An 11841-nucleotide genomic window follows, 5' to 3' on the forward strand; every position below is an offset into this window, starting at 1 on the left:
GCCGCCATTACGCTGCTTCACTTTTTTTCAAGCCACATTCCGTCCGCCTTTTTTTTCTCTGGTTTTAATATAATTTTCATATTCCTAACTCTGGTGAGTTCTCGAATCTATTATTATAATTTTTATGTTATTTTTATGGAAGCACGAATGTGATGAAATACTTATAAATATAAAGGATACTTAAACATCCAAGACCCAGGACAATCATAGAAAGTTCGTTTGCCGAGATTTGAACCCAAGACCTTCGGTGTCACAGACAAGCGCACTATCGCAACGCCATGTGACGGAACTTTTTGCTGATGATCGGATATTTTAATTTTTTTGTTTTTTTTTCTTTTACAGCTGAACGCAATATCAAATTATCGACATGGAATGCTATAATTTTGGGAGACGAAAATATTGGTACGGAAGTACTAAAATAATTCATAATCACGTATCACATTAATTTAAGTACTTAATGCTTCCAAAATTTGCTCTTTCAATTATTTATTACAGTTTTGGGACCATTTTGTTGGTAAAAAATGTATTTTTTTTTGAAGAATATTGTCAAAAATATTGTGTAATGTGTAGTTAAAAAATTGTTGATTTTTTAAAAGTATTTAAGTGGTATTTTCAATAATCATATTTAAATTTAGATTGTTAATGAGTCATGGGTTAGTTTATTTTCACATAAAAAAAAATATTACAAAAATTTTATTAGTATGAAAAACAGTAAATCTCACTTTGATGCATATGTAAGTCGCTATCGCATTTAAAAGTAGACCATGTATGCATACATACATATATAAATTTATGAAGTACCTATATGTACAAATTAAGTACAAAAATGCAATAGTAAATCTAAATGTATTTGGTGATTCGACGCTTATTTTGACAATTTGATTTACGAAGAGCGAAAAACATCTTGAATTTGCCACATTCAAGCAACTGGATGTGTAACCATGTCCCAATATAGGTTAATTACCCTGCAAAGGTTGCGGAGGTCAGTCGGGAGTCGCTTCGTGTAAAAACCTGACTCACCCAATCCGGGGTCGTGGTCAGACCGCACCCCGGGCTCCTCTCCAGAGGGGTGAATCTGTAAACGGGACTAAATTCAGAAACATGTGTGTTGATTCAGAACTTCATCTGAATATTCGTATTTAATTTGTACAACGCTTGTGTAGATTACATTTACAAAATTATAAAATTGTACATACATATAATCAAGGGATATACCCTTGCGGGGTAGACAGAGCCACATTCAGCTACCTGGCTCAATGATAGAATTGTGATTCAAATAGTGACAGGTCGCTAACCCATCGCCTAAAAGGAGAATCCCGAGTTTATAAGCATATCCCTTAGTCGCCTTTTACGACATCCATGGGAACGAGATGGAGTGGTCCTATCCTTTTTTTTATTGGTGCCGGGAACCACACGGCACACACATAAAATTGTATTAATAAATACTATATTCACTCGTTGTTTTGCTTACAACTTAGATAATTATAAAATGACAAAGTTATCAATAGTTACTAATATAATTTGACATTCCAATAATCATTAATGAATCTCATTGTTTTGAAGTTTAGGTCGATAATATTTGCTTTAAACTTATTTTTTTAACTAGCCTTTGTGAGCCGCTTCACTCACGTGCTTCTGTTAAACGTAAATCCCGTTAAAGCGGGATTTTTTTCGGGATGATATGTTTCTTGTCTTTAAAAAAATCAATTATAATTTTTTACCAAAACTTCAAAACACAATTTGACTACCACTTAAACTTTAATGTGTTCAGTATTTAATGTAATTATTAATGTATTGCTTACTATTCCAAATTGAATAGACATTGTTAGAATTGAATGATATTTCAGAAATATAGTTGTTCGACGTTTCCAAAACTTTGGTTGAAAGAATAAAGGTGTTTGAAGACATCATCATTTGTCATCTCGTAAATTATATAGGTAGGTACCTACCTCTGTATTTCGTTGCCTTCTAGTCTTGCGACTTGCCTCTGTCTACCCCGTAATCTAACCTTACGCTTTCTCATATATAAGCCGGGCCACGTCTATATCCCTTACGGGGTATACAGAGCGTCTTGAAAAGACTGATAGGCCACGTTCGGCTGTTTGGCTTTATGATAATAGTTTTCTAAAATTTTAATAAAAATCAGTCCAGAGTTTTGTTCCTTAGAAGTGTATTATACATACATACATATTATCACGTTTTCACTTACGAGGTAGACAGAGCCACCAGTATTTCGACATTAAAGCCACGTTCAGCCGTATGACTCAATTATTGTATAAATGTATTAAGCACATGGATTATTTGCAAAACAGGAGTTTCTAAGGTGGAGGAAAGCGAGAAACGCGTGGAAAGAAAACCGGAACAGGAAGATGAAGATAAGTGCCCGTACGCAGCTCCCGGTTGCATATATTGCGTTTAAAACGAAGCCCGAGACTAAATTTAGATTATTTGTTTTACTTAAAAAAATATAATGAAATTATATATGTGTCCTACGGTTGCTATTTCTATTGTGTTAATGCAAGCCTGGGGTTATGTAACTAGTATTTTTTTTATAAAAAATATTAAACTTTAATTAAATAGCTTATTTGGGTTTTTGGGATAAAAATTATCCTTCTATCTTTACTAAATTATAGCCCGGGTTGTATAAAACGAAGCCCGTGCATATAGTTAGTTTATTAAACTGTTTCGAAAATCTTTGTATATTTACTACATCAACAACAACATCCTTCCACTTGCCACGACCAAAGAAATTAGGAAAGAAATCGACAAAAAATTACGAATGTATCGAAACGTAAATTAATGTTCCCGAAACATAATAATTATTTTCAATGATTTAGCTTTAAAATTTATTATCTATTATTTTACGTATCCACTTTTCTATAAAAAGTAAACAAACATTTATTTAATCAGTGTTGTTTTCGTAAATATTATTACGTAAATTAGACAAGTCTATAGCTATTATTTTTTGTAAAAAAAAATATCTTAAGACCTTTTAAAAAAGAAAAAGAAATATTCAAAAAAGAAATACAAGAAAATTGTGTAAAAGGTTTTGACCATACCACCTTTAAACTTTCTCATAGTATCATAAATACATTTTGTAATTTATACAGTCTTTAATAGAAATACATCTTTCTATTGCCAGATTTTTTGTAGTCGTATACGTTACGCTAGACATCTTCCATCGGTAATACCTGTATAAATTACTATAGTAGTTCACTCAAACTTGTTAATCCAACGACCCAAATCACTGACGAATACCCACAGTGGTGCTAAATGGAATTAAATAAAAAAGCATATAATATATTATATTTTGTAGACAATAAGCATGTTATGACATCAATTTCAATATTGTAGTGTTTACGCCTCACAATGAAAATACTTGCACATGTGTTATATGAGAGATAATTACACTTTTGGTAATAATCGCTAGGAAAGACTCATTCGGCATTTAGTAAATAAATATAAAATACAAATTATAAAAGCAATACGGTGTGGATTGAAACAGTCTGACCGCATGATGTTGTGAAAACAATGAGTTATATTTGCAACTAAAAGAAAGGTTATCTCTTAGACTATAATCGCTTTCAACTGCAGTGAGCAAAGAAGTTATTTGATATTATTTTCTGGTCAAAATAAAGGTTAAATAAATAAATATTTACGGGACAAATTACACAGATTGAGTAAGCCTCGGAAGTTTAATGGACATCTCTTATTGACATTGTCTAACATCAAAATTATAGATGAGTGATATAAGTTTGCAAACTATTTTAAGCTATCAGTTATGACGTTCTAGGTAGCGTATACAGTACCTAATAATTGCTTGTCAGTTTGTTGTCGAATCAGTATAACTTAGTATATTGAAGTAATGTCGCAATATGTGTGTTTGATATTTTGTTGAGCAAGATATAAATTAATTTTTGTTAATTTAATTGAACATTACAAATTGTATAAATAGTTCCTTGCTCACTGACCATGGTCACAATGCTTGCTAAAGTGGCGCCCCGTTAGTATCTTTGTAATTTTTATTAAAATGTTATCATGGCTATTATGATATTAGGTGATGGTTTCAATAGTTATTCTATTCTATTCAATGGATCGGTAAGCCAAACTATGTTGCATATTAATATTAGTAACCTAGAAATATAATTGAATCAGGTGGGCCTTGTAATATTTCAAAAAAAATTGTCTCTTATTTGAAAGAACAGAAAAAAGATTCTTTTTAAAGTGATTTTAATTTTGTGATTGAAACGATATTGAGAATTCCTGCAAATTTCATTTAAAATATACTCGGTATTTTGTATTGTACACAAACATTTCATGAGTAAATTATTGTTAAATTAACATTTGGTTTAAACATCCTGAACTATTGAAACCATAATTATTCTAAAAAAAAAATGGAGACGGTGGGTTTTGGTTAAGCTATTACTTACTTTGTAGTAGCCGTGTGTAGGTTGTGTTAACGCTAAATATATTGTTGTTCCGACGAGTTTGCTGTTTCATTTATTTTCCTTTTTTAACCGTTCGTAAATGCGTGACGCGCAGAATGGCACAGATTTGAATCCCACCCCGACCATGTACCAATGACTATTTTTCTAAGTTATGTGCATTAGCTTGAATACTAAACTATGCTCTTACGGTGAGGGTAAACATCGTGAGAAAACATGCACATTTAGGCAACTTGATGTAACCATGGTCTATCCAATACGGGTAAGGTTTACCTGCAAAGGTTGCGGAGATCGGATGGGAGTCGCTACATAAAAAACCTGACTCACCCAATCCATGATCAAAGGCACCCGGTCTCCTTTCCAGTGCGATGAAGATGCAACCGGGACTAAGCCCGAACAAAGTAGAAAGCCTGTTGAAAGTGGCGTTTCAGTCTTTTCGAGACTGTTAAATCTGTATTTCTAAGTAAAAGTAGGGTAGAAATCTTGACGCCTGATGGATTGGCAGCATTAATACATATAAAAAACTGATTTAGCGGTTTGTCATAGGCTGGGTTCCCGTCGTGGCAGGATCCGACCGATTATCGTGCGTTTTTATAATATGGATTCTAGAACTCTTGTGTGGGATAGCAAAACCACTCTTAAAGGCTCTGGTGTTACGGTATCCGAATTTTTAACCAATGCCCGGCATAAGGCATTCATCACCGCACGTCGCCACTTTGGTGTGAGGAATTGCTGGACCGTCGAGGGAAAAATCATTGTCTTGCTCCCTAACAAGTCTCGTCATAAGCTGGAGTCCCTCTCCGAAGTGCAAGCCCTTATTGCTGCCCATCCGATTGCTGAAACAAGTTCCGATGGCAAAGAGACGGGCCCGGCAGTCACTCGCAAGCAAAAAGCTGGCTCCAGTAAGGCCCCTGTGGCCCCTAAAGCGAGCAGATTGCGTGGACGTGAGTGAATGACCGGTATTATTGTTAATGGGTTTTTCTGTGGCCCAAGGTGGCGGTACATTTATTGTTCACATCTATGTAGGTATTTCTTTAATTTTCTTTTTTGCATATCACCCTTACCTCTATTTTAAATATTAATTTTAAATAAAATTTACTGGTTATTGTTATAGAAATTCACTGTCACACCTCACAGTCTGTTATTGTCTGTCATGTTTTTAATCCAATTGTCATTATCATGATTGTCATTCACCTGTCACCTTGGACTAACAATTACTGCCACTGTCATTTCTGCTGTGGAGTTGTCATTGTCATCAGAGTATAATTATTAATTGCTGCGTTTTGTTCCAAGCCATAATATTTGTAGCACTTTTTCTTTGTTTCTCTTTTTTTCCTTAACTTGTAATTCTTTTATATTTGTAAAAATTTTGCGGAACTGTAATTATTAGATTTTGTGAGTAGTGAGCAATGGGTGAGTTTGGCGGGTAATTTATTGCCTATTAATATAGTCACATTATTTATTATTATAATATTATTATTAATTTTTTGTTAAATTATTAATATTTTGTTAATTGTCTTTTTATGGATATTAACGAGAGTTATTTTTCTTGCTCGTCTTCTTCTTGTAGTTTTCTCAGTGCGGATACGAATTTCACACCTGGACAGCTATTATGCGATGATCTGTCTAGGATTTTTTCTGACTATCCTCGAAATTTTAATATTGTACATATAAATGCACAAAGTATCCTTGGTCATTTCCCAGATTTCGTAACCTCTTTTGATTGTGCTCATTTAGATGCAATACTTGTTTCGGAATCTTTCCTAAAACCCTCACTACATTCTTCTCTTGTCGATTTAAATAATTTTAACCTTATTCGCAATGACAGAGTTGGTGCAGCTTGTGGTGGTGTCGCTGTTTACATCCGAAATTCAATTCCCTATAAAATTCTACGCAGTTCCCCCTCCACTTATTCAGCAACTGCTGAATTTATTTTCCTTGAATTGAATATGCTTCACGCTAAAATACTTCTTGCGGTATTTTATTCTCCTAGTCTCCATATTAATTATTTCAGTACATTTGATTCTCTTTTAGATGAACTTCGTCCCATCTATGAACACATTGTTATAATGGGTGATTTTAATACGTGTCTCATTAAAAACGATTCTCGTTCCCTTCAAATTCAAAACATTGTGTCTTCTTATAACTTGAATATCTTACCACTTTCAACAACACATCATGCACCGGGCATCGTCCCATCCCTGTTAGACCTTATAATTACCTCTTCTCTTGACAATGTCGCCTGTCATGGTCAACTTACTGCTCCGTTTTCACATCACGATCTCCTTTACTTATCATACCTGATTCGTGCCCCTAAGCGTAAGTTACAGTACCGAACTGTCCGAAATTTCAAGGGTATTGACGTGGAGGCATTGACTAGGGACTCATTGACCATTGATTGGACCTTAATTTTCAATGAGAATAATATAAACAATAAAATTGAAATTCTCAACACCATGATTCTCACATTATTTGACAGCCATGCACCATTGCGTCGTGTCAAAGTAAAACATAAACCTGCCCCTTGGCTTACTTTGGAAATTAAGGAGTGGATGGCACGCAGGGATAAAGCAAAACGGCGATATAAGAGATGTCCGTCTGAACGTAATTTGCAGTTTTACAAGATGCTTCGCAACCGGTGTAGTCGTTCATGTCGTGACGCCAAGAGACGTTACTTCCACGAATCGCTTGTGAATCGAAGCCCTGCCGAGACGTGGAAATTTTTGAGGTCTGTTGGTGTGGGAAAATCCTCTTCTTCTACTTTCTCTCATTTTAACCTTAATGATCTCAATAAACATTTCTCACATCCCCCTATAACTTTAGATCCAACTATTAAATCTGCTACTCTCTCCAAATTATTAGATATACCCACCCCCACTTATCCTGCCTTTGAGTTTTCTGCAGTTCTTCAAGATGACGTTACTAAAGCTATTCAACATATTTCTTCTGATGCAGTGGGAAACGACTTAGTATGCTCCAAGATGATCAGTTTACTTTTACCCATACTACTACCAGTACTAACTCACATCTTTAATTATTCATTTTCATCGGGTACGTTTCCTTTGGCTTGGAAGCGGGCTAATGTATAATACCATTGCCAAAAACTTCTAATCCTTCATCCTTCTCTGACCTTCGTCCTATATCTATTTTACCATACCTCTCTAAAGTTCTTGAACATCTTTCACACAACCAGTTTTCTTCATTTCTCTATAAAAATAATCTTATTAGCCCATTTCAATCTGGTTTCAGACCTGGACATAGCACAACCACCGCTCTAATTAATGTAACGGACGACATCCGTTGGGCAATGGAAAATAAGTCACTCACTTTGATTGTGTTACTGGATTTCACTAGTGCATTTAATTCTATTGACTTTGACGTTTTGTTGGGCGTGCTGCGGTCAAGTAATGTCTCTCCCTCTTCCCTATCATGGTTTGATTCATATCTTCGCGATCGATCACAGCTTGTCCGTGTTGGTGAGTCGGTTTCTGATTGGTGTAAACTTAGTGCTGGTGTGCCTCAGGGCGGTATACTCTCGCCGTTGCTATTTTCGGTATTTATAACATCAGTCTCTAAACTACTGACATGCAATTATCATCTTTTCGCTGATGATTTACAAATATATTGTCATTTTAAAGAGAAAGACTCCTTGACAGCCATTGCGGAGATGAATGCGGAACTTGATCGGGTTTCTGAATGGGCGAAGTGTTATGGTCTCTTGGTTAATCCTGTCAAATCTAAGGCTATGATAATTGGTAGTTATTATATGTGCAATCAAATCAACATTGATATACTGCCAAGCCTGTACTATAATGGTTCTCCAATTGAATTCACCAAATCTGCAAGGAACCTTGGTCTTACTATAGATTCAAACCTTAACTGGTCGGCCCATATTAAGGAGGTTAGTCGTAAGATCTACTACTCTTTTCATACTCTAAGATGCCTTCAATATTTCCTACCTTTTCAAACAAGGGTCTCTCTCATGCAGAGTTTGATTCTTCCTATTCTGGACTATGCTGATGCGTGCTATCTTGATGCCACAGAGGAGCAACTGGATAAATTGGAACGGTTACAAAATCTCTGTATCCGTTTCATTTTTGGCTTAAGAAAATACGATCATGTTTCCATTTACCGTACTAAGCTGAAATGGCTTCCCATTCGCTTTCGTAGAAATACTCGCATTCTCTGTCTTCTTTTTAATATTTTATTTAATCCCGCCTTTCCTTCCTATCTTAAAGATCGTTTCTCTTTCCGTCATTCGTCTAATTCTCCTTGCAGATCCCATTTGCGCACCATTCTTACTATTCCTACCCACAAGACTTCCTTCTACTCTTTCTCCTTCTCTACTCATGCTGTACGACTGTGGAATTCCTTACCGCATGATATTCGCGATTCCCAAACTCTCTCTTCATTCAAACGACGAGTTAAAGACTATTATCTCTCCAAATAGACTTATATATATTATATTTATATTGGTATGTTTATGTAGTTTATTACTGTCATTTATTTAAGTACTAGCATGTATGTTTAGTTAAATATGTTAAACGTTATTTATGCACACGCCATACCGCTCTAAAATTCATCTTTCCTCTCATGGGTCTACTGGAAGAGATTTCTTGTGAAATAAGTAGCACCTTTGTACTAGAATTATTGTAATAAATGCTCCTGTATATAATTTTGTGTACATAAATAAATAAATAAATAAATAAATAAATAAATAAACTTTCAATATGCTATGTAGTGAAGAACAGAAGGTTCTTTCGTTGACTGTACATTTTGTTAATCGAAATGAATCTGCGCTTTGGGCAGGGATTATGAACAAGAGTACTTACTTAAAAATTATTCCTGTGGTCGACAAACTTTAGGTCAAACTTCAACACAAAGCAAGTGTGAAAAGACCTAAGGGGTTAGTGCGAGTTTTACTCGATCCAACGCTTCGAGCAATTAAACGCGAATTTGTATGTGATTTGACCAGCGCCACCTAGTGGTAACGTTATGGCACTAATAAAAATTCGTGATCACTTGCTCGACGCGTTAAATTGAGTGAAACCTGCAGTAACCCATAACTGGAGGGTACCTATTTTCATATTCTTGCCTTTAATTAAATATTTTTTAATTTTTGGTCAGGAATTATTAAATAAAAATGCTACTGATTTAGGTTTGTAAACAAACAATTATCTGGAAGGCGATAGGTAAGTACTTACCGCATTTCCCTCAATCTTTCAGCAATTCCCGTCGAACACGTTTTGCGTTCGGAAACATTTCATCATTAAGCATTTTTTTTATATTAACTTTAGTTACACGATTGGTTGAGTCACTTTATTTATCTACACTAAACTTTGTTATAATTAAACTAAAAATGCGTCTTTCCGCCAATTACCTACAATCAATAAAAATATTTCAATAAATAACACAAAATTTTCCGAAATTTATTATTACATAAATGACACAAATAAAAAACAACAAAACGAATTTGCGCGATTTCGTAAGGACGAGAAATAATGGTTCCCGGTACGAAGGCCGCGAGCCGCCTGTCGCCCGTGCAGATACCCTCGAGTTTGCGCACAGAAATTTAGATTTTAAGGTTTTCTCAAAAAATTATAAAAGAGTAATAAAAACATTCTGGTATTTTTATTATATTTAAAAAATATTACTCGTAATTTAGAAATATGTATTTATAAAATTTCCGTTTACCACATTGGAGATGATAAATGATAATATCAGCATATATTAATTTCGTATTTTTACGTAACGTTTCAGCATACTTTATAGACTTTGTAAATGAGCGAAAATGTTTGAAATCAAAGGGAACATGAAAACTCGCTAAACTTTGGCGAGAGCTGTAATAATTTCGAAATTGCTTTATAATATGAGACAGTTTGTAAGGACTAGTTTTACAATTTTAAAAGGGCGTGGGTGTAGCTATAGACACGAGTTCCAGGAGTCACCAGAGGATAGTGAGCTACTTGTTGAGCGACCAAAGGAGTAGTAGACCAAAGGAGAACGCAATCACATTTTGCAATAGCCAGAAACAACACGATATACTTACAAATGATTCCATAGGCAGTAGGTACCTACAGTTAATAAATAAAATGTAAAAATATAAAAACAACCATTTATTGTAACATTTGATCTATCTATTATACAATATTTATCTATCTTAGGTACTTATGGCTAATGGAGACTGTTGATTTCTGTAATTCGACCAAAAAATATATTTATAGGTCCGAAAACATGATTTTTAAGTCTCAAAATAAAAGATATGTTTAAATACAATATAATCGAGTTATTAACAAGTTAAATATATGCACCTTTCGTTTCTTAAGGTAAATCAGTATCTTGTAAAATATATTTCGATCTCATGAACATATATGGATTAAAAAAACAGTTTTAGATATTTTGTATTAAAAACCTATTTTGTATTAAGAACAAATTAGACAGATTTAATTGGCTAAAAAGCCTTTAAGGCTTTTTTATTTAGCTTATTTTCCCTCTTCACATGTTGTTTTAAAACAAACTTTACTGTTTTGCGAAATATTAAGATAAATAATACCTTAAAATTTAATTTTTTTTAATTATTCAATATGGATGGTATATATTTCCAGTTCTATCTACATACTGTATATTTATACAATTTCTATTATACAAAATATTATACAAGATAAGGACGCGGTTTGAGCAGTCTTCAAATTATTGTGACTTATTTCCGTATGGCTTAGGTATAATAAATATACATAAATATAATAACGTAAGTACTTTACAAAGTTGGAAACGTGGTATAAAATGTAGATTCTGTTTTATTAAAAATAGGAACGTTAATACAGGTTTTTTTTTCAATTTTTCAATAATTCTCTTAAAGTTTCGTGATAACGTAAAGAAATATAAAAGTTTGAAAATGTAGTAAATTTTATATTAAGTAGTTATATTTTGTTTTTAGTTCGTCTTGCATGTCATTCCCTTATTTAGCAGGGTAGACAGAGTCTCACCTTATGGCAAAAGTTAACTTTGGTTTTTTTAATAAGTTAAAATTTCACTTAAATATAACCGATTACATTTAATTATTTAGATTTAGTTAATAAAATCTTCAGTCAAGATTATCATTGAAAGTCATTTTCAATTCACAACAACTAACTTTAGGAAGAAACTATAGTTTTGTTTAAAAATAAATTTGTTTTTTTTTCATCTTTCGATAGTCTTACTATTCGACTCAGTTGCGCATCCTAATAACTAACGTAAGAAGTTACTTTAAAAAATCTTTTTATTCATATAACTGTGACACGAAATGATTTAAAAAAGATTCAGACATCTGTCTAAAACAAAAATAATACGTAATTATCGTATATAGAAAGTTAAATTCTTCCATGACTTAGCGAGGTCTAAATAAAGAACTTGCCAA

General features: G+C 33.6%; 1 protein-coding gene across 6 annotated transcripts in view; it reads left to right on the plus strand.

The window, feature by feature from the left end:
• LOC106138004 (protein EFR3 homolog cmp44E) overlaps positions 1 to 4486 on the plus strand; it is a 34314-nt gene extending 29828 nt beyond the window's left edge. For 4 of the 6 annotated variants that reach the window (XM_060951342.1, XM_060951339.1, XM_060951338.1 and 1 more), the window contains 2 exons: positions 343 to 1937; positions 2313 to 4486. The gene's annotated coding sequence lies outside the window, so the exon portion shown is untranslated. The remainder of the gene's footprint in view (positions 1 to 342; positions 1938 to 2312) is intronic. The other 2 variants (XM_060951341.1, XM_060951340.1) reach the window with 1 other exon arrangement.
• Positions 4487 to 11841: the final 7355 nt, after the last annotated feature.

The sequence above is a fragment of the Amyelois transitella genome, chromosome 24, assembly GCF_032362555.1.
Source record: "Amyelois transitella isolate CPQ chromosome 24, ilAmyTran1.1, whole genome shotgun sequence".
In the NCBI taxonomy this organism is placed as follows: Eukaryota; Metazoa; Arthropoda; class Insecta; order Lepidoptera; family Pyralidae; genus Amyelois; species Amyelois transitella.